The sequence below is a fragment of the Euprymna scolopes genome, chromosome 42, assembly GCF_053919585.1.
Source record: "Euprymna scolopes isolate OS-2025 chromosome 42, ASM5391958v1, whole genome shotgun sequence".
Taxonomy (NCBI): domain Eukaryota; kingdom Metazoa; phylum Mollusca; class Cephalopoda; order Sepiida; family Sepiolidae; genus Euprymna; species Euprymna scolopes.
Window position 1 is genome coordinate 15,906,949 of NC_136523.1, and position 20,686 is coordinate 15,927,634.

Genomic DNA, 20,686 nt, shown 5'->3' on the forward strand with positions numbered 1-20,686 from the left:
AAATTTCTATATTTATCAACTTTCATCAACTTTTATCCGAAAGTTGTGGAAACCCTCTTAAAAATTCTTGGTAAATTTGCTAAAATTGCATTTGTTTGATTTATTGATATGTATACATACACATATTTTTTTCCTTTATATTATATCTAAAAGAAATTAATATATATATAATGTATGAACTTATGTAAATGAGTTCTGCAAGAGTAAGCCACTAACTTATTGCCAAAAGTGCAACGTGACTTTTTGTGTAAATTGCTTTTATCTTGAATTTATAGCTTAGTGGGGAATGCTCTTTTCTCTTCCCTGCAACCTTTTTCCCACAGAAAAGATGTTGCAAGCCTATCTCTGCTTTATCATTATCAGTTTTAAGGAGTGACCCGACCGAGAAGCCGGGCAAAAAAAGCCTTTGGCGGACATACAATAACACAATTTTTTGCTTTTATATATATATATATATATATATATATATATATTATATTATACAAGAGTACGGCTAACTGTATAATTATTCTGAAGAAAGGATAAAATTTCTATATTTATCAACTTTCATCAACTTTTATCCGAGAGTTGTTGAAATTCTCTTAAAAAATTCTTGGTAAATTTGCTAAAATTGCATTTGGTTGATGATGTATGAACTTATATAAATGAGTTCTGCAAGAGTAAGCCACTAACTTATTGCCAAAAGTGCAACGTGACTTTTTGTGTAAATTACTTTTATCTTGAATTTATAGCTTCTTGGTTTCTAAAATATATCACATGTACTCAATATCGCTTTTGTAGGAGAGTCAGTATTTTGCTTTCTAAATAAAAGAAATATTTTTGTATTGGAAGCTATTTTTAGTCATTACACAAAGTTTCAACTCAATAGTAAAAACACCTTTACTCCCGATTTGAAATGGAACACATACATCAAATCTGTCGCCAAGGTCGCTGGGAAAATGGTAGGATCCTTCTACGGCTCCAGTAGATATCTCACTCCTGATGAAATTTACTACCTATATAAAAGCCAGGTTCGGCCAATGATGGAGTACTGTTGCTACATCTAGGCTGGAGCTGCTAGAAGCAGTTTATCCTGCCTTGACAGAGTTCAAAAAAGACTTTGTAGCTTAGTGGGGGATGCTCTTTTCTCTTCCCTGCAACCTTTTTCCCACAGAAAAGATGTTGCGAGCCTATCTCTGCTTTATCGTTATTTCCATGGCAGGTGCTCATCTGAGCTTCAATCTATGGTCGCCCCCCCCTCAACAAACTTTCATGAAAAACACTCGTCTAGCCAGAACCACTACCAATAGTTTCCTACACTCTTTATCTGTGCCTAAACCTAGATGTAGATTCCATGAGCGGAGCTTCTTCCTTAGAACTGCACGCCTGTGAATCTCTCTTCCGTTGGCCTGTTTCCCAGCTGACTACAATCTGTCTTCAAGTCCAATGTAAACAAGTTCTTGCTGAACCGTCCTCCTATCTTATCCAACTTACAAAAATTCCACTATGTTAAAAACGCTATAATCACATTGACTAATGTATACCCATTAACCCTTATCCTCGAGTGGCCTCTGGGCCTTGATAAGTGGTGATTCCTGTGTAGTAAAAAAAAAAAGTAAATTGTAGTCAAGTATATTAGTTTATTTCCAATAACATGACACAACAATAACAAATATTGGCTAGTCAGAATCAAAACTTAATTTGTCAGTTTACAACATGCAAAATCCCAAATACGGTAAATGATTCGTGGTTTGCTGACTCGGTTTTATGGCGTATCAATCCTTTTAACTTATTTACACAATGCTATTTATATTTATTTATAAAACGAACGCTTGAGTTCTATTTTTTTTTTTTTTTTTAATTTTTGTTTCGTAAATTTTTTGATGACAATAATTTGGCTTATTTCGATTTTTAATATACAATATAGTTCATGCTAAGTAATCAAAAATTTACAACAAATAATTTTATTTTCGACCGACCTGTATAGTTTTAATGTTCTAAAACTGACAGATTTATTATCTCTGAATATGTTATCGCTACTTTGAATAAGCCAAAAACAATTCAATCAAAGACAGCGGTCGATTTTTTTTTTTTTTTTTTTTTTTTTTTCTATTTTTAGTAAAAAAAAAATTTCTTCAATGGGGAATATTGCTAGTCAGACTTAGGTTAAGTGTTAAGATAAGTTTTTTTTTTTTTTTTTTTTTTTTAACTTTATTTTAAGGATTGACTTGGTCAGCCATGTGGGATTCTTACTGTATCTGAAAGACAGGTATCAGCGAAATCTACTATCAAAATAAAAACTTTGAAAGTTTCAGAATTGTAAAACTATACAGGTCGGTAAAAAAAGTAAATTTTATTACATTTGGTAAAAGATATTTATTATATAATTTGTTTGTTTTTAAATTTCTTGACTGTTAACTAGACTGCGAAATTGCCAAAATTTCTTTTCAATCCTGAAATTACATTGGACCAAGTTTTTATGTATCTAATTTTAATTTTATTTTTTGCTTTATAGGTAAGTTGCTGTTTGTTTCAATCAATTCTTGCCATTTTTCTGGTCCTTTTTTCAGAACTTTGGTGAGTAGATAGATTCAATCACTTTGTGAATTTTTGAGATAAGGATTGCATAATTGGTATTATTTGGATTATTTTGAATTATTTGGACTACCATTCTCACTTTGAATGTTATTTTCACATTTTGGTCGATGTGATCCACTACGCCACGAGACTGCAAGTTACTGAATTCCTTGGTAAAATTTAGTTGTAGTTTACACTTTTCTGGAGGTTGAAGGTCCAATCTTCAGTACAGGCAGCATGTAAAATACAATTGCAAATTACTTGTGACATTTACCCAGTCATGAAATAAGGGCATGCATGGATCAAATAAATTCTGTGCAGATTCCCGAGTTTGACAAGATATTCCTGAAGAAGTTTGAAGGTTACATCAACCAAAATGTTGTGAAAATAGCACTCAAGATGACAACAGATGGCTGTATAATCCAAATAATACCAGTCATTATTTGGTGCTTATGCACTTATGCTACCGTGCTATTTTGTAAATAGTATTTTTAAATTAAATTGAAATTATTCGATATCATTTTTATTACATTGTTAGGTGAAAGTACAGATTAGTTACAAAACATCCCTCCCCCACCTCATGTTAAGAATGGCTTTCTAAATGTTATTATTTCAACACGGTAACATAAGTGCATAAGTACCCATTTTATTATCTCAGTAGTATCAGACTCAGATAACAATATTAATATATCGATGCTTGATTTAGACTAGCCTTTTTTATGCTTTTTTTTTTCCCTTTCACTATGTTATTGACACAAATATATTTTATTTCATGTTTATTTTTTATGAAAATAATTATTCTCTGAAAACTTTTATGGTAGATAAATTTTCTATTACTCACCAAATATTCTTACCCATTAAAAAGCTCAAGGGAAATAACTTATATGATTATTTTCCTTTGATGGAATTAATAATGAATTGAGTTATTTCACTTTGACTACCGCAGTAATGCCCAAATCGATTTTAATTTCTTAAACAAGACAGTCATTTCCTCTTTACACCCGGGCAGTGCTGGGTCAACACAGCTAGTATTTTCATAACAAAAGAAATCAGCAGACTTGAAGCGTTGTCATGAGAATTTCATTCAGGTTATTCGGAAAAGATGCTGGATGCTCAGGAGACATTGTTAGTATTTCTCTAATATATTGTTTCATGCAGGAGTCTGGCTAACCTTCAATCTACGACCCCCTCTCCTCTCTGCAAAAACTTGTCCACCGTCAATAGTTTTCCTCCCTCTCTCTCTCTCTCTCTCTCTCTCTCTCTCTCTCTCTCTCTCTCTCTCCTTCCCTCCCTCTCCTTAAAACTAAAAAAAATTTCCATAATCAAAGTTTTTTTTCCTGGAACTGTCTGTCTGTGAATCACAGAACTGCAGGACTGCTTCCCAACTAACTAGATCATGGTCCTTTTCAAGTCCAATGTAAACAAATTCTTATTGAGCCACCTTCTTAAGTGATCAAATTCTGCCCAATCACTACCCTCATTAACAACCACGGTGTTATCTCACTGTCAATCTGATACTTATTAATCCTTATCCTCGAGTGGCTTTTTGGCCTTGATAAATGGTGACACCTTAGTAAAAACATAAAAATATTTGTACTTGTGTAATAGAGCGCATGGGAAATGTGAAGGATGGATGGCAAGCGATTGTATTAGCAGCAGCAGTGTTTGAACACGTATGCAAATTAGGAAGCATGTGCAAGCTTGTACGAAAAAGAAAAAGAGTCGAAAAGGGCACCACGTGATCGGGGAGAAACAAAGTTGACACCAAAGTGAGATGGATGGGTAAAATTTTGGGAAAAGAAAAAGTGCGGTTGAAAAGATTGACGCGTAAAGTTGAAGATGAGAAATGGTTGTCTACGGCCTCCGTGTGGTCGAGCAGAGAAGAAAAAACAAAAAACCTTGTTTAGAAAGCAATGGTAATAAAATCTTTTTTTCTAAAGCAGAAAGAAAAGCCGAGTTGGATTTATTTATATTTGTTTGTTTGTAGCTGCGATATTACACAATAAGAACTTGTTTACATTAGACTTGAAGATGGCAATATTGTAGTCAGCTGGAAAGCAGACCAGCGGAACAGAGTTACACAGGTTCTAAGAAAAAAGTTTTGTTCATGGAATCCACGCTTAGTTTTTTTTTGTTTTTTTTTTTTTGCATGGAGGTCACCACTGATCAAGGCCCGGAAACCATTCGGCGATAAGGGTTAAAGGCACCGATAGAGAGTGGGAGGGAAATTATTGATAGCAATTTTGGATAGGTGAGCGTTTTGTGTGAAAGATTAGCGGGGGGGGGGGCATAGATTGGAGCTCAGTCGAACACTTGCCACAAAAATAACGAAAGAGCAGAGACAGGCTCACAATGTCTTTTCTGTTCAGAGAAGAGAAAAAGGGGATCGCCTACTAGATTACGAAGTTAGTTTTGAACTCCGTCATGGCAAGATAGGTGCTCTGTGAAAGAGTGGAAGGTCTTCTTACAGAGTTAAAGACTCTGAAAAATGCAATAAAAAGTAAGGTCTGAGAGTGAATGCTACCAAGACCAAAGTGCTTGTAGTGTTGGAAAACATCCCCAAAAAGTCAAAGTTCTCCTGCTAAGTTTGTGGAAAAGGGAGTCTGGTAAAATTCATTTTATTGTAATACTAGCAATTCAGCCCGGATTTGTTCGGGCCTTATGTACTTTTCATAACTTTATGTGCATATATATATATATATATATATATATATATATATATATATATATATATATATTAAAACGTTTGACTCCTGTCCAGGTAACCTACATCTAAAATTTCAAGTGTTTAGACTCAAAATTGGCAGACGAGTTTGGTAGTCTTTCAACTTTGACCTTTTGGTAGCCAAATTTTCGCCCAAAAACTGATTAAAAAGCTTGCTGCATGCCTGAATACTCTTTATGTAAAATTTAAAATGTTTGGGCCTGAAATTGGCTGAATAGTTTGCTAGAGACCGCAACGGTCAAATCATTTGAACTTTGACCCCTTGGCAGCCAAATTTTCAGCCAAAAACCAATTACAAAGCTTGCCCTATGTCTGAATACACTTTATGTCAAATGTTTAGACCAAAAATTTTCTGAGTGATTTGGTAGAGATTGCAGAGGTCAAATTTATTAAAAACTTTGACCCCAATTTTAACGCCTTAACATTGTTGTGGGGGCAAATCAAATTAAAACGTTTGATCCATGTCCAAGTAACCTGCATCTAAAATTTCAAGTGTTTAAACCCAAAATTGACAGGAGTTTGGTAGACGTTTCAAAGATCAAATCGTTGAACTTTGATCCCTTGGCAGCCAAATTTCCAGCCGAAAACCAATTAAAAAGATTTTCCCAAATCTAAATACTCCTTATGTTAAATCTCGAGTCTGTAGACTGAAAATTGACAGAGTAGTTCGGTAGGGAAATGTACTCACACACGCAGACAATTTCATTTTTATAGATATATAGATTTATTTGGTAGAATATTTGGTACACAAGAAGTGCAATGGAATTACTGGTAAATTAAGTGATAATCTAATTTATAAAACTCACGATGTATGTGTGTGTCTATGTGTCTCCATTTTTTTTTTCAAACTGCATCTCCTCTGGGATGCAGGATCATGGAGGGGTGCGAAGCAGGTCAAAGGATTACATTTTTTTTTATTTCCACAAAAGCTGAAAAATCCGACACATAAAATTAGTAGTAGGTTCGATTATATGACAGGGGCGCGTTCAAAATGAATGTTTCGGTTTAAAGAACAATTGCACCATGACTTTCTCATTTTAAACTTAAATGCAAGCCATTATCACCGCACAAGCGGTAAGGCCAGGCATATAAAATAAACAGTATGTTTTTTGATATGACAAACGTGTGTTCGGAATGAATGTTTCTGTTTAAAGCACAATTGAAGCATGATACTTGACTTTTGCATTTTAAATTTTAATTCAAGCCATTTTATATAGAAATATTTTTATGAAATCAACAGCAGGTTCTCTACAGTGCAATGTAGATTCCACCTGGTGCTCTGCGATGGGTCTCAAACTTTCCTATTTCACTATATATACAAGCCTTATATACAGTTTATATACATTGATACAGTCATGTGTGTATACATGTGATCGAGCTCCTTTAAGAACCCTTAAGTTGTGTATCTACCTTAGTAGTTTTTAACTACGTGTGTGCATATATACATGTTAAGAGATCAGCATACCTTTTTTTGTTATTTTGTGTTTTCTGGGATGTGGTTCTTCTCGTCATTGGTCGATCTGTAAAGCGCATATAAAAAGAAAACAACGCCGATTTTCTGGCAAAGATCTCATTATTTCATATATAGGTGAACTGGGGAGCCCCCCTCACATTGTGGACTCAAACTTTTTTGTGTTTCCGTCGACACATCTTTCCTCTGATCCTTCTGATCTCAAAACTAGCTCGTCCGACTGTCTACCAACTTTGACTCCAATCGACTGTCCACTCTCTTCTACTGGTGTATGTGTGAGGGGTGGCACCCCTTCGTTAACTGGCCTGCACCTAAAATGCACTGACTCAGTTTTTAGCATGCAGGTGCACACTCTGTTAACAGAAATCATTGAGTCTGATATGTCACCGGTATCCCCTTGACCTTTCTGCACCTGCCCGACACAAGTAAGTCGGGTTCAACTCAATACCACGTTAACCAACACACAACATAGGCAATTAATCGATGCAAATTGCCCCCAGTCCAGCAGAATAAAATCTATATATCTATAAGTGAACATGTCTGTCTGTGTGTGTGTGTCTGTGTACATTTCCCTATGCAATAACTGTCAATTTTAATTCTACAGACTCGAAATTTGATATATAAGGTACTGAGATTTGGGAAAATCTTTGATCAGTTTTCGGCCAGAAATTTGGCTGTTAAAGTCAAAGTTCAACGATTTGATTTTTTGAGAACTCTACCAAACTTCTCCGACAATTTTGTGTGTAAACACTTGAAATTTTAGATATAGGTTCGTTGGACATGGATCTAACTTAATAACTTGATTTGAGCCCAAAACAAATGTTAAGGGGTCATAATAGGGGTCAAAGTTAAAAAAATTGACCGCTTTTTCTTTTTTTTTTTTCTTTCTGAACATACACCTCCAAATGCCCGGGCAACACCGGGCTGAAATGCTAGTCATACCTAAACAAGATGGCAGTATTAAGAAGAAAAGGCATGATTTTTTTAGTTGACTTCAGTATTTCTGGAAATAAATAATTCCATAGTGTTAATTCGATGACCTCTGGGAGAGAAGGGTGGATCATCCCGTATATCTCTAAGAAGTGGGATCGAAGAATAACTTGCTCAAATAAAATCAAGGACCATTTTAAGCGTGACTTTTTGCAAAGTGGATCCATTTTTATACGACAAACATTGCACGAGTTTTGCATCCTGAAAATTTTAACTATTACAAGTCGTTTGCATTAGATATCACTCTGCTTTCTCAGTCAGGTTGTGACTTGCAATGAAAAATGGGTTCTTTACGATAACTGGCGACGCTGACTGATTAAGTTCCATGACACTTTCCAAAGTCAGAGTTGCACCAAAAGAAGTTCATGCTGATTGTTTGGTGGTCTGCGACCGGTCTTATCCATTAGTTTTTTTAATACAGGCGAAACCATTATGGTGGACAAGTACTGTCAACAATTGGATGAAATGCATCAAAAATTTCACCAACAATACCCAGCATTAGTCAACAGAAAAGGTTCACTTCTCCTCCACGACGATGCCCGACCACACGTTGCTAAACCAACACTGCAGAAGTTGAATAAATCAGGCTATGAAATTCTGCTTCATCCACCATACTCTCAAATACTTACAAACTTACAAACTACCACTTTTTCAAGCATCTCAACAACTTTATGCATGAGTAATGCTTAAAAAACCTAAGCGATATAAAAAAAACAAAATCTTTCAACGACTTCATCGCCACCAGAAGCAAGATTTTGGCATTACTGGCATAAATACACTTGTATTTTTGTTGACAGAATTATGTTGCTTCTGATGGTGCTTATTTCGAATTATGTTGCTTCTGATGGTGCTTATTTCGATCAATAAATGTTTGAGCCGAGATATATTCATCTAAATTGAAGTTAAAAACCACAAGAACTTTCTTGTCAATCTGATAATACACCTTCCTATTCTAGTAACTTCTTTTCAAGGACTGCAAGATTGTGGAACTCTCTTCCTGTTCACTGTTTTCTTTCTACCTACAGCCTTGGTCTTTTCAAGACTAAGGTCAATAGGTATCTCCTTTCTTTGCAATGATCTAGGCTTCAGCCTCTGTCCCATCGACGGAATCTTGCATCCCTCTGCCTGTTCTACAAGTACTTTAACAGTGAATGCTCTGATGAACTACAAGCACTTGTTCCCCCTCGATGTAAATACTCCTGAAAAACCCTACAAGCAGTTAAATCCCACCCCTTCACAGTATAGATCCCTAGGTGTAAGAAGGCCTTCTACTCCAATAGTTTCTTCCCCAAAACTGCTAGACTTTGGAACCCCTTCCGGGATTCTGCTTTCCGAACTGTACTGACATGCAGAAGTTTAAGTGTAATGTGTACAGACATCTTGCTGCTCATCTCTCTTAATAACATCCCTGCAAATTATGTCCCCGATAATAGCCCCCTGCTTCAAAGTGACACTGTGCTTTGTTTGGGGTGAAAATTGAATAAAAAAAAATTTTTTAATAAAAAATCATCTTTCACTCTTGCTTACATCAAGTGGTTTCATGCCTTGTCTCGAGCGATTTCCAGAAAAAATTAATTAAATGAAATAATTAATAAGAGGCAAGAACGATGGATTTTTATAGCATTGCTATAAACGAGGTATTAGATATTAAACATTTCAAATAACTTTTTTCCCATACGAAATTCCCATGTAAATATAATCAAATATTGAACACTTTAATTACTTTCCTTTTTCTTCGTATATACGCTGAGTCTAATGTTACCCTTTCGCTTTTTAAGCCACAACATCTGGTGTCCCTCCTCCTTCAAAATCTAAACACTTATCAATTAATAATTGTATGATTTAGTTTACGACATGACAGTTCTTTAGATAACTGAAATTTGAGCTTGTTGAAGGCGTAAATTGAATTTAGTTTTCAGTGTTCAGTTGTCTGACCAGTAAGAAGTGTATTTGATACAGATTCAAATCTGTACCAAATACACCAGAGAGTTGCTACATAAGCAGGCCGCGATGTTCTGGTGTGCTTAGATGAACAAATCTATTCCCTGAGTTCTGATTGGTTGCTAGCATTTAAATATTGCTTCATTTATGCAAGAATCAATTTGAGGCCCGGTTCGAACGCTTATGCCGGTAAGTGTCATTTTGATGATATGATTTGAATCAGATTTTTAAAAAAATTTTATTTGAGAGCTAGCGGAGGGCTTGCTTGGTCGTAAAATACACTTAAATATATTTCAATTCATGCAGATATCGTATTTATTACTATAAGCCAATTCTCTATTGAATACTATATTGTACCTAATATATAGTACTGATTTCAAAAATTAAAAAAAAAAAAAAGAAATGACTTGCGTGCCATCAGCTAAAATCGAAACCAAAACATGTAGCGCTTCAGCTGCATTCTCTATCGATGTAGCTATCGAGAGACAGATAAGAAAGAGTTAATATTAAACGACTTTACGCAATGAACTGAATTTGGACAAGCACAGAAAGAAATAGAAATATGCCGGCAAGTTGAATTAACATTTTGCGTTTTAACTTGCCACATATTTCTGTACACATTATTCATCCATCCAAACAAAGATTTTCCTCGCTATAAATCATCCTTGGTGTATGATTACTATTTCCTGTGACTAGTAGTTTAAAAGTTTATCAGTTAAATATTTACACACAGACAGACAGACACACACATACATCTAGTGTTTTATTTATATAGATTAGTGATGAAACAATTTTAATATTTTCCCTGATTCCGATACAATTACAGATTCTGTTCTAACTTGCCGATTCTGATATACAGTAGCATCCAAAACTACGGGACAAAATTTTAAAACTTAATATTTGTTAGAAATTACAACTGTGAAAAGCTGAAATTTTGACAACTGGTAGCCGTTATCATCCATAATAACATACTAAAATTTGAATCATTTGCAAAGGATAGAAAACGAATTATAACAATTATTTATTTTTTTTTTTCAAAATAGGAACGTCCAAAAGTAAGTGGTGCCTTTCGGGTTAAAATGGCTAAAATTGACATTTTTGTGCTTATTAAAAACAATTGATGCCTTGGATTTTTATAAAACTTTCTGAAAAGTTGTAACTAACTGATTTCTACATAATTTTGTTTGTCTATACTTCGCGATAACTCCTGGGTGTGCCCCAGGGCTCTTTTACGGCTAATAAAAACACTCTATTTTGGGGGAGTATTTTACCATATCTATCCAAAATTTTCTGTGGATATCTATTTAGCAGTTTTGTACGGTGCTGAACTCAAATTTAAATATGTTAAGGCTTTGGGGACTTTCGGGGCTAAATGGGGGGGGGGGGAAATGGTGAACTTGGTCATTTCTTTTTTTTTTTTTTTTTTTTGCATGGTGCAGAACTCAAAGGCCTAAAACTGCACCGTTTGTTCATTTTCACTAGGATCTGACGTCCTCTGGGGATTTGGGGGCTAAATGGGAGGGGGGGGGGGCAAATGCTGAACTTAGTCATTTGTTTTTTTTATGCCTCGTTCACTTTGCACTCACGGGGGATCATGCATGCTTGACTTCTTTTTCCAGAAACTGCTGAGCTAATCTGACTGGAATGTTATATGGATCCTTGCTATGATTAGGTGCAGCGAACTAAGTATTATGGTATCTATTCGATGCACAGTTAGGAATTTGTACGGATTAGTCACCACGATATCACATATATTCTAGAAATTTTCTAGGAAACTAATGGGCCGATATGGCTGAAATTTTGTATGGACCTTTGTGATAAGGTGCAGTGAATTAAATATTATGGTATCCATTCGATGAAAAATTAGACGTTCCGAGCCTGTCTCTTTTTTTATTATTATTTTCATGGCAAGTCCTCTTCTGAGCTCCAATCTATTGTCCCCCCTCCCCAAACTTACACGAGAAACACTCGTCTAGCTGAGAACACTATCAATAATTTTTTCCACTCTTTATCTGTGCCTAGACCTAAACATAGATTCCAAGAACAAAGCTTCCTTCTTAGAACTGAACGCCTGTGGAAATCTCTTCCGTTTGCCTGCTTACCGGCTGACTATAATATGGTCGTCTTCAAGTCCAGCATAAACAAGTTCTTGATGTGCCGTTCCCCTTGAGTAATCCAATTTACCAAATTTCCACTACTAACGATTACTATGAGATTTTCCCATTGACCACTGTACATTTATTAACCTTTACCCTCGAGTGGCCTTTGGCCTTGGTAAGTGGTGACTCCTTTGTAAAAAAAAGAAAAAAAAAAGGAAAATGAACACAAATTTTACCATATATTCAACTATCAATTTGGCATAAAACACTTGAAAATTAATAAGCTATAACTTTCCCCTGTTTTTAACACGTGCTGTGACCATTAATCGGGTATCAGAATTCTCTCTCCTCTGATCTCGAGCGCGTGGTACAGTGGGGAAAGAGGTGGCTGGTTACTTTTAATGCATTTAAAACCAAGCTCCTATCTTTACATCATTAACGCTCTGATCCCCATCTGGCATCAATTGAAATGGATGGCTTTCGACTAGGGGAAGCTCCATGTTTTGATAAGCTTTTGGGCTTGACCTTTACTCCTGACCTGAAATGGAACATGAACATCAAGTTTATTGCCAAGGTCGCTGGAAAAATAGTAGGATCCTTCTACCACTCCAGAAGATGTCTCACTGCTGATGCAATTCTCTATCTATATAAAAGCCAAGTATGTCCAAGGATGGAGTACTGCTGCCACATCTTGGCAGGAGCTGCCTGTCCTTCTAATAAACAAACACGTCTGTCCGTATTTTTTTATTGTCAAAAAATAAATAAATGATATTTGTCATTTTTGGAATCCTACATGAGGCTCAAGTTTCTCTTTTTTTTTTTTTTTTTTTTTTTTTTTTTACGAGGTGGTCACCACTTATCAAGGCCTGGGAGCCACTCGAGGATAAGGGTTATTGCGTGCAAAGTACGTTAGTGTTGAGATTTGATAAAGTGTCTTACTTAAGGGGCGGTTCATCAGGAATTTGTTTATGTTGGACTTGAACATATTCAGGTTGTAGTCAGGTGGGAAACAAGCAAACGGAACAGAGTTCCACAGGCGTGTACTTCTAAGAAAGAAGCTTTGTTTATGGAATCTACATTTTGATTTAGGCACAGATAAAGAGTGAGGAAAATTACTGACAGTGGTTTCAGCTAGACGGGTGTTTTTTGTGGAAGATTGGCGAGGGGGGACCAGGGATTGGAGCTCAGACGATCATTGCCATGGAAGTAACGATAAAACAAAGATAGGCTCACAACGCCTCTTCTGTGGGAGAGAGGCTGCAGGGAAGAGAAAAGGGCATCCTCCACTAAGCCATGAAGTCTATTTTGTACTCTGTCAAGGCAAGATAGGCTATTTTTAGCAGCTCCAGCCCAGATGTGGCAGAAGTACTCCATCTTTGGACGTACTTGGCTTAAACTAGAGGTATTCAACCATCACTACCTATGTCATATCCTTTGTGTTTACTGACAACAGTTCAGTTCGCGCTTGCTGCAAGATCCACTCCCCCTAAAAATCTCTCCTTGCCAGGTGCGTTCATTGGTTCAGCCTCACCCTTCGTTGACGCCGAGATAACTTCATCTGGGAACTCAGCAGCACCACCACCAGACTGGAAGAAACGTCACTTGTGCGCATACACAAAGTCTCACAGCCATAAAGGAGAATAGTAGATCCTGACTTAGTTATTAGTCTTATTTCTTTTCAAAACAAGAGCTGCGATCAGAGTCGACGGAAGGTAATCTGAGTATTGCTGATGCAGTTGAGGATGTCTTTCTTCCTATTAATAAAGTGTTTGCCTCAAGTGTGATACACAACGTAGTTCCCCCCAACACACACACTCGATAACAATCACCAACCCCAACATGGTGTGCTGTTGATTTCTTGGAAAGGATATCAATTAGATAAAAAAAAAACTCTTTAGGCGATGGCATTTCAAAGCTAAATGCTTCTCATCTTAACACACAAAACTCTAAACCTGGCTCAGGATGGTGAAGCAGGATGCTGAACTGATTCTGGGCCCTCATCTTTACAGGCTTCATCACTAGAACCACAAATGGCTTGCACTCGTAATAGAAGCAGCCTTGGATCGTCGTGCCTGGTCAGCCAGTGTTCAAGATGTGGTGAACTTACGTTTCTGAATTTTTAGATGAGGATGGATTATTCGTATTATTCGGACTACTGTTCTCATCATGAGTGTGATTTTCACAACATTTTGGTCGATGTAACCTCCGACCTTCTTCAGGTGTACCATGTTGAATTCGGGAATATTTCTGTTGAATCTGAAAATTTGGGCAGAATTTCGAATGGAAACCTTTATTTACTTCAGAGGGGTAGCATTCTCTCTTTCCATCAGCCATGACTGGATAGAGGTCGTAAATAATTTGTAATTGTATTTTTCAGTCACCCACACCGAGAATTGAACCTTCAATTTTCAGGAGAATATCACTTTTACAATTGATTTTTCCAAGTACCCTAACCACTTTGCCATGGGTCCACAGAACGCAAGGACCTGTAGAGCAGTGGTTAGAATACTTGTAAAAATTCAGTTGTCAATGTAACCTTCTTTTAAAGGTTGAACATGCTTGAAAATTACTTAGGACTTCTATCCAGTCATGAATGAGAGCATGCTACATCGTGAATTAAATAAGGGGTTCTGTTCGAAATTCCATGCTGCTTCCTAAGTTTGACAAGATACACGGAGAGTATACACAAGAAGGTCGGAGGTAAGATTGATCGAAACGTTGTGAAAATAAACTAAAAATGGGATCAGTAGTCTGAAGAATCCAAATAATGCAAATAACCAATCCTCATCTCAAAAGTTCAGAAAATATGATGCTGATGAAAAATGACGGTAGTTTACACCAATCAAAATCATCCGCTTGGTTACGTCAGAATGAATTGATAAAGATAACAATTCCTGCATATTTTCCAAACCAGACGAACTCCGACCGTAATTCGAGAATGATTTATACCACAGAATTTGGACTTTTACGATATCAATCTTCATCTGCATCCCAACGCATCACAGACTCAACCGACCACACATTGCGAAAATTGGCACGACATTATCTGCTTAACCATGTTTTGAATCGTTGATTAATATTTCAACTCTAAATTGTAAATCAATACATTATCTTAAATGGAACACATACATAAAATCCGTTGCCAAGGCCGCTGGAAAAATGGTGGGATCCTTCTATCGATCCAGTTGATATCTCACTGCTGATGCTATTCTCTATCTATATAAGAGCCAGGTATGTCCAAGGATGGAGTACTGTTGCCACATCTGGACAGGAGCTGCTAGAAAGGACTTATTCTACCTTGATAGAGTTCAAAATAGACTTTGTAGCCTCGTAGGGGATGTCCTTTTCTCTTCCCTGCAACCTCTTTCTCATAGAAGAGATGTTGCGAGTTTGTCTCTGCTTTATCGTTATTTTCATGGCAAGTGCTCGGCTGAGCTTCAATCTATGGTCCCCCCTCGCCAGACTTTCACAAGAAACACCCGTCTAGCAGAAAGCACTATCACTAATTTCCCCCACTCTTTATCTGTGCCTAAACCTAAACGTAGATTCCATGAACAAAGCTTCTTTCTTAGAACTGCACGTCTGTGGAATTGTCTTCCGTTTTCCTGCTTTCCAGCTGACTACAATATGGTTGTCTTCAAGTCTAACGTTAACAAGTTTTTGATAACCGTTCCATATAAGTTAACAAATTTACCGAATTTCCATGATTAGCGATTACTATATTGTCCAATTTTTACTGTACACTCTTTAACCCCTATCCTCGAGTGGCCTCTTGGCTTTGATAAGTGGTGATGCCTATGTAAAAAAAAAAAAATCTTGATAACTCCTCTTTTCCTGCAACAAAAAAGCGATGCAAATCGAGATATACAGGGTGGAACGATAAAATTGTCGCCCTAAAGAAAACAGCTTTATTTTAAAACTTTTATCGAAAAAAATCAATTCAAGTAACTTGATTATGTAGTAGAGCTGACATCTATATTCAACTAGCCTGGGTGCCTGGTGTTGCCCGGGTTTTTGGAGGTGTGTGTTGAGCAAAAAAAAAAACTAAAAAAAAACTAAGGTTCGAACCCATACCGCGAAGGAGGAAAAAAAAATGTGGAAAAAGAGTTATGTCTTTGATGTTGTGCCCATCGCCAAACCGGAAGTGACGTAGGTTTAAATTATTATATTGTACTCAATATATAGTAGTGATTTCAAAATGTTAAAAAATAAATTTAACTTGCATGCCATCGGTTACGAGGGGCGTGCAATAAGTAATGCCCTTGACCCACTTCCAGTTGTCTGTCTAGCTGAAATTTTGTATGTACAATGATTTATATCTCTACGGGTTATGTGGCAAATTACAGCTCTGAACTAATTGTGGTTTCTGTTTTACAGGTGTTTGAACTGAGTCAGGTGTGAAATAGAGCCTGTTGAATGTTGAGCAGTGATCTGGTTTTTTATTTGAAAGGACGCACACCACAGGAGACTTTTGATGAAATGAAAGAAACTTATGGTGATAATGCCCCATCATATGACCTTGTAAAACGCTGGCATCGTGAATTCAAACATAGCCTGGAAACAGCTCCCAGACCTGGTTGCCCTCCCCCTCTTCTGCCATTGATGAGGCATCTGTCCGTCAAGTTGAGGCTGCCGTTTTGAAAGATCGGCACATTACTATTCGCCAAATAGCCCAAGATGTCAAGATTAGTACAGGGTCTGTGGAAACTTTCATGACCATTTGCATATGCATAAGGTGTCTGCCAGATGGATTCCCAGGTTGCTCACACCATTCCAGAAGTGAGAACGCGTCGAGTGCTTGAAGATGAATTTGGAGATGTGCCAAGAAGATGAGTCAAAGTTTTTCAAAAGACTGATTGCACAGGATGAAACCTGGGTCGATCACTATGATCCAGAGACCAAAGCCCAGTCAATGCAGTGGAAGCACTTGGACTCACCACCCCCATAGAAGGCAATGGTGCAGCCCTCCGCTGGCAAGGTCATGCTCACAGTCTTCTGGGACCAGGACGGAGTAGTGATGACAGATTTCCTGGCAAAGGGTACCACAATTACAGGAGCCTATTATGCTTCACTTTTGAGGAAATTAAGATAAGCTATCAAAATCAAGAGGCGGGGCAAGATCAGCAAAGATACCCTCCTTCTGCAGGACAACGCCCCGGTCCACAACTCGCATGTCGCCAGATCAGAAGCACGGGCGTGTGGTTATGAAATCCTTCCCCATCCTCTCTACTCTCCTGACCTTTCACCCTCTGACTTTCACCTCTTCCCAGCCATGAAGTTGTTTTGTAAAGAAAAGCATTTCCCAGATAGTGCAGCCTTGATTTCTGAAGTCACGTCATGGTTGGAGGACCCACCTGGGGTGTTCTACAAAAACGGTCTCCAGAGCTGCATTAAATGAGAGAAATGCATAACTCTAGGTGGTTCCTATGTAGAGAAAGACTAATAACTGTGCCAAGTTTCGTTGCTGTACTGCTATGGGAAGTGGGTCAGGGGCATTACTTATTGCACACCCCTCGTAGAACCAAAACCAAAACATTTGCTACCATAATCTAAGGATAGATCAATATCAAAACTTTAAAAATTAACACTGTTTTTGCTTTTGACCTCTATTTATCTTTGACAAGACTTTTTCTCGCTCTTGCTTTTTACTTTACATTTTTTATTTGTGTTTTTTTTTTTTCTCCTTTCGTGTCTCTTATCTACTCCTCCCCCTCCCCGCTATTTGTCATGTTTCTTCATGTTTTTCTTCTTCGTTAACATTCGCCATGATGTTATCCTCTATCTAGTTATCTGTATATCTCTGAAAGTAAGAATGTTTGTTTGTGAGTGTGTGTGTGTGTGAGGACACTTCTCACCCACCATTATCAATAATTTCCCCCCACTCGTTATCTGTGCCTAAACCTAAACGTAGATTCCATGAACAAAGCTTCTTTCTTAGAACTGCACGCCTGTGGAACTCTCTTCCGTTTGTCTGACTATAATTTGGTCATCTTAAAGTCCAACGTAAACAAATTCTCGATGAGCCGCCTCCTTAAGTAATCCAATTTACCAAATTTTCACAACTAACGATTACTATATTATCCCACTGACTACTGGGCACTCTTTAACCCTTATCCTCGAGTGGCCTCTGTGCCTTGATAATTGATGACCCCCACCCCACCCTATGTAACAAAAAAATATATATATATTCAACAAATTTTTAACCTACAGACTTGAAATTTGGTATATAGGCAGGGCTCTACATTGCGAGTGAAGCAGTCACATTTGCAAGTGATTTTTCAAAGTGGCGACTAGAAATAATGAAACGCTTTTGCCCTCAACTCATCAAAAGAAATAGCAACAATCAATCCGTTAAAAGAAAATGAAGTATTTCTTCTGATGAGTTAAGGGCAAAATAGATTCACTAATTGATATATAATAATTAAGTGAATGATTTTGCGCTATGAAACAGATACTGTCAAGAATTGTAAATGTCAACTGAATGAAAGCAATAAATTATGAGATGGTCAACATCATGAACTTTGGAATATAGACTATTGTCATTCATTCACTATATTGCTCTGTAATTACATTGAGCTTCTTAAATAAGGATTGGTATATATTATAAGGAAATAAAATATATTTCCACAGAAAATATATATATATATATATATATATATATATATATATATATATATTCATTTTTAATCTAAATATTTTTTTTGTTTGTATACCCTTATTTTTTTTTTTATAATGACGGCTTTTCTCCTCTTCTGATGAGAAGCATTTAGCTTTGAAATGCCATGACCTAAAGAGATTTTTCTTTTGTTTTCTCATTTTCCTTCTGCATATCTTATCTTTCTTTTTTTTTTTTTTACATAGGCATCACCGCTTATCAAGGCCCAGGGGCCACTCGAGGATAAGGGTTAAAAAAGTGTACAGTAGTCTATTGGACAATATAGTAATTATCAGTAATGAAAATTCAGTAAATTTGTTAACTTAAGGGGAACAGTTTATCAAGAACTTGTTTACATTGGGCTTGAAGACAATCATATTGTAGTCAGCTGGAAAGCAGGAAAACGGAAGACAGTTCCACAGGGGTGCAGTTCTAAAAAAGAAGCTTTGTCCATGGGATTTATATTTAGGTTTAGGCACAGATAAAGAGTGGAGGAATTATTGATAGTGTTTTCAGCTAGCCGAGTGTTTCTTGTGAAAGTTTGACAAGGGGGACCAGAGATTGAAACTCAGTCGAGCACTTGCCACACACACACACACACACACCACACACACACACCACACACACCCCACACACACACCACACGCACCCCACACACACACACCACACACAATCTTCACACCACACACACACTCACACACACACACTCACACTCACACACACACACTCACTCACACCACACACTCACACACACACCACACACACCACACACACATACATACCACACACACACACATAAGCACTTTGTTTCTGAGTTTGTTCCCTATGGACTCGGAAAAGGTTGGGTTGATATTTTGAAAATTTCTTACTAATGTACTTAAAGTATCTGGCAGTGTTCTTAGATAGGTTTTGTATTGGAATGCCTCCAATAAATATCAATAATCAAAAAAAAAATCTGATTAAAGAGGGGACAATAAGATTTTCAGCAAACTTAACACCTTTATACAGCCTATAATCACAAGTGCATTTTCCAAGTTTTATCACCGCACAAGTAAAATGGTCTGGCATATAGAATCACCAGAAGGTATTTTGATGCGTTCGAATTAATGTTTCTGTCTATAGTACAATTGAAACATGATACTTTTGCATTTTAATATTTAATTTGTCTTATAAAAAATAATATACAAATTTTTTTTCAAAAATCAACTGTAGGTTCTCTACAGTGCAATGTAGACTACAATGTATTGTAGATTGTCACTGTGGGGAGATATGTGAAATTCAATTAACTTTCTTGAAGTTATATATTTGGATTTTACCGTCACTGGATTATTTATCTTCTACCAGACTATCCATCCACATGTAATCACCTTTTTCTTTACCATATTCCCTCTGCTTCACTTTTTTGTTATCAAGTAAGATCTTTGACTTACTTGTTGTTTCATTAAATACTTTTGCATGCAAAATCCGATCCCGCATTTCGCTAATTCCTACCCTCTGATGATAAGGAAAGTATTTCTTTGAAACTCTGCGGATTAAGGACTATCCACTTATCTAGTGTTTCCTTTTCAGATTAAATATGTTTTTAACTCATTTCAAAGTGTTTTTTAGCATGTTTTATTAACTGTTTGCTCGTATATATATAATATATATACATATATATATATATATATATATATATATATATATATATATATATATATATATACATATATATATATATACAGTTTAATGTCAACGTGGGAACTGTACACACAATTATTCATAAAGAATTGAAGATGTGGAAGATTTGCGCAAAGTTTGTCCCAAAGATGTTCAGAGAAGATCAGAAACAACGACGTTGTCATGACAACAGGGAGATGGTCGAGCTTATCAATTCAAATCCCGCAGTTCTTAATGCTCTGGTAACCTGCTGTGACCCAGAGATGAAGAGACAAAGTTCCCAGTGGAAGCATGCTGGTTCTTCCAGACCCAAGAAGACCAGACAGAGCAAATCCACCCAGAAACTTTTGATGAACCCTTTTTTGACAGCACCGGTATGATCTACGTGCACTGGGTTCCCAGTGGACAGATAGTCAACAAGTAATACTATGTTGAGGTTTTAAGAGAGTTCAGGAGGAGATTACGTCAGAAGAGGCCAGCACTCTTTAAAGTAGGCCAGTAGCATTTCCACCAAGGCGATGCACCAGTCCAAAACTCCATCCTTGTCACAGACTATTTGACCAAGATGGTCATCAAGACACCCCTCACCC

The 20,686-nt window shown here is 36.8% G+C and overlaps 1 protein-coding gene across 10 annotated transcripts in view; it reads left to right on the forward strand.

Annotated features, from left to right (window-relative positions):
- LOC145266937 (alpha-1,3-mannosyl-glycoprotein 2-beta-N-acetylglucosaminyltransferase-like) overlaps window positions 1-20,686 on the forward strand; it is a 471,814-nt gene that overhangs the window by 299,863 nt on the left and 151,265 nt on the right. The window contains exon 2 of one of the 10 annotated variants that reach the window (XM_080122744.1): window positions 2,495-2,556. The exons of 7 other annotated variants lie outside the window; for them this stretch is intronic. The gene's annotated coding sequence lies outside the window, so the exon portion shown is untranslated. Of the gene's footprint in view, window positions 1-2,494; window positions 2,557-9,658; window positions 9,873-20,686 lie in introns of those variants that run through there. 2 more of the 10 variants (XM_080122750.1, XM_080122751.1) reach the window with 2 other exon arrangements.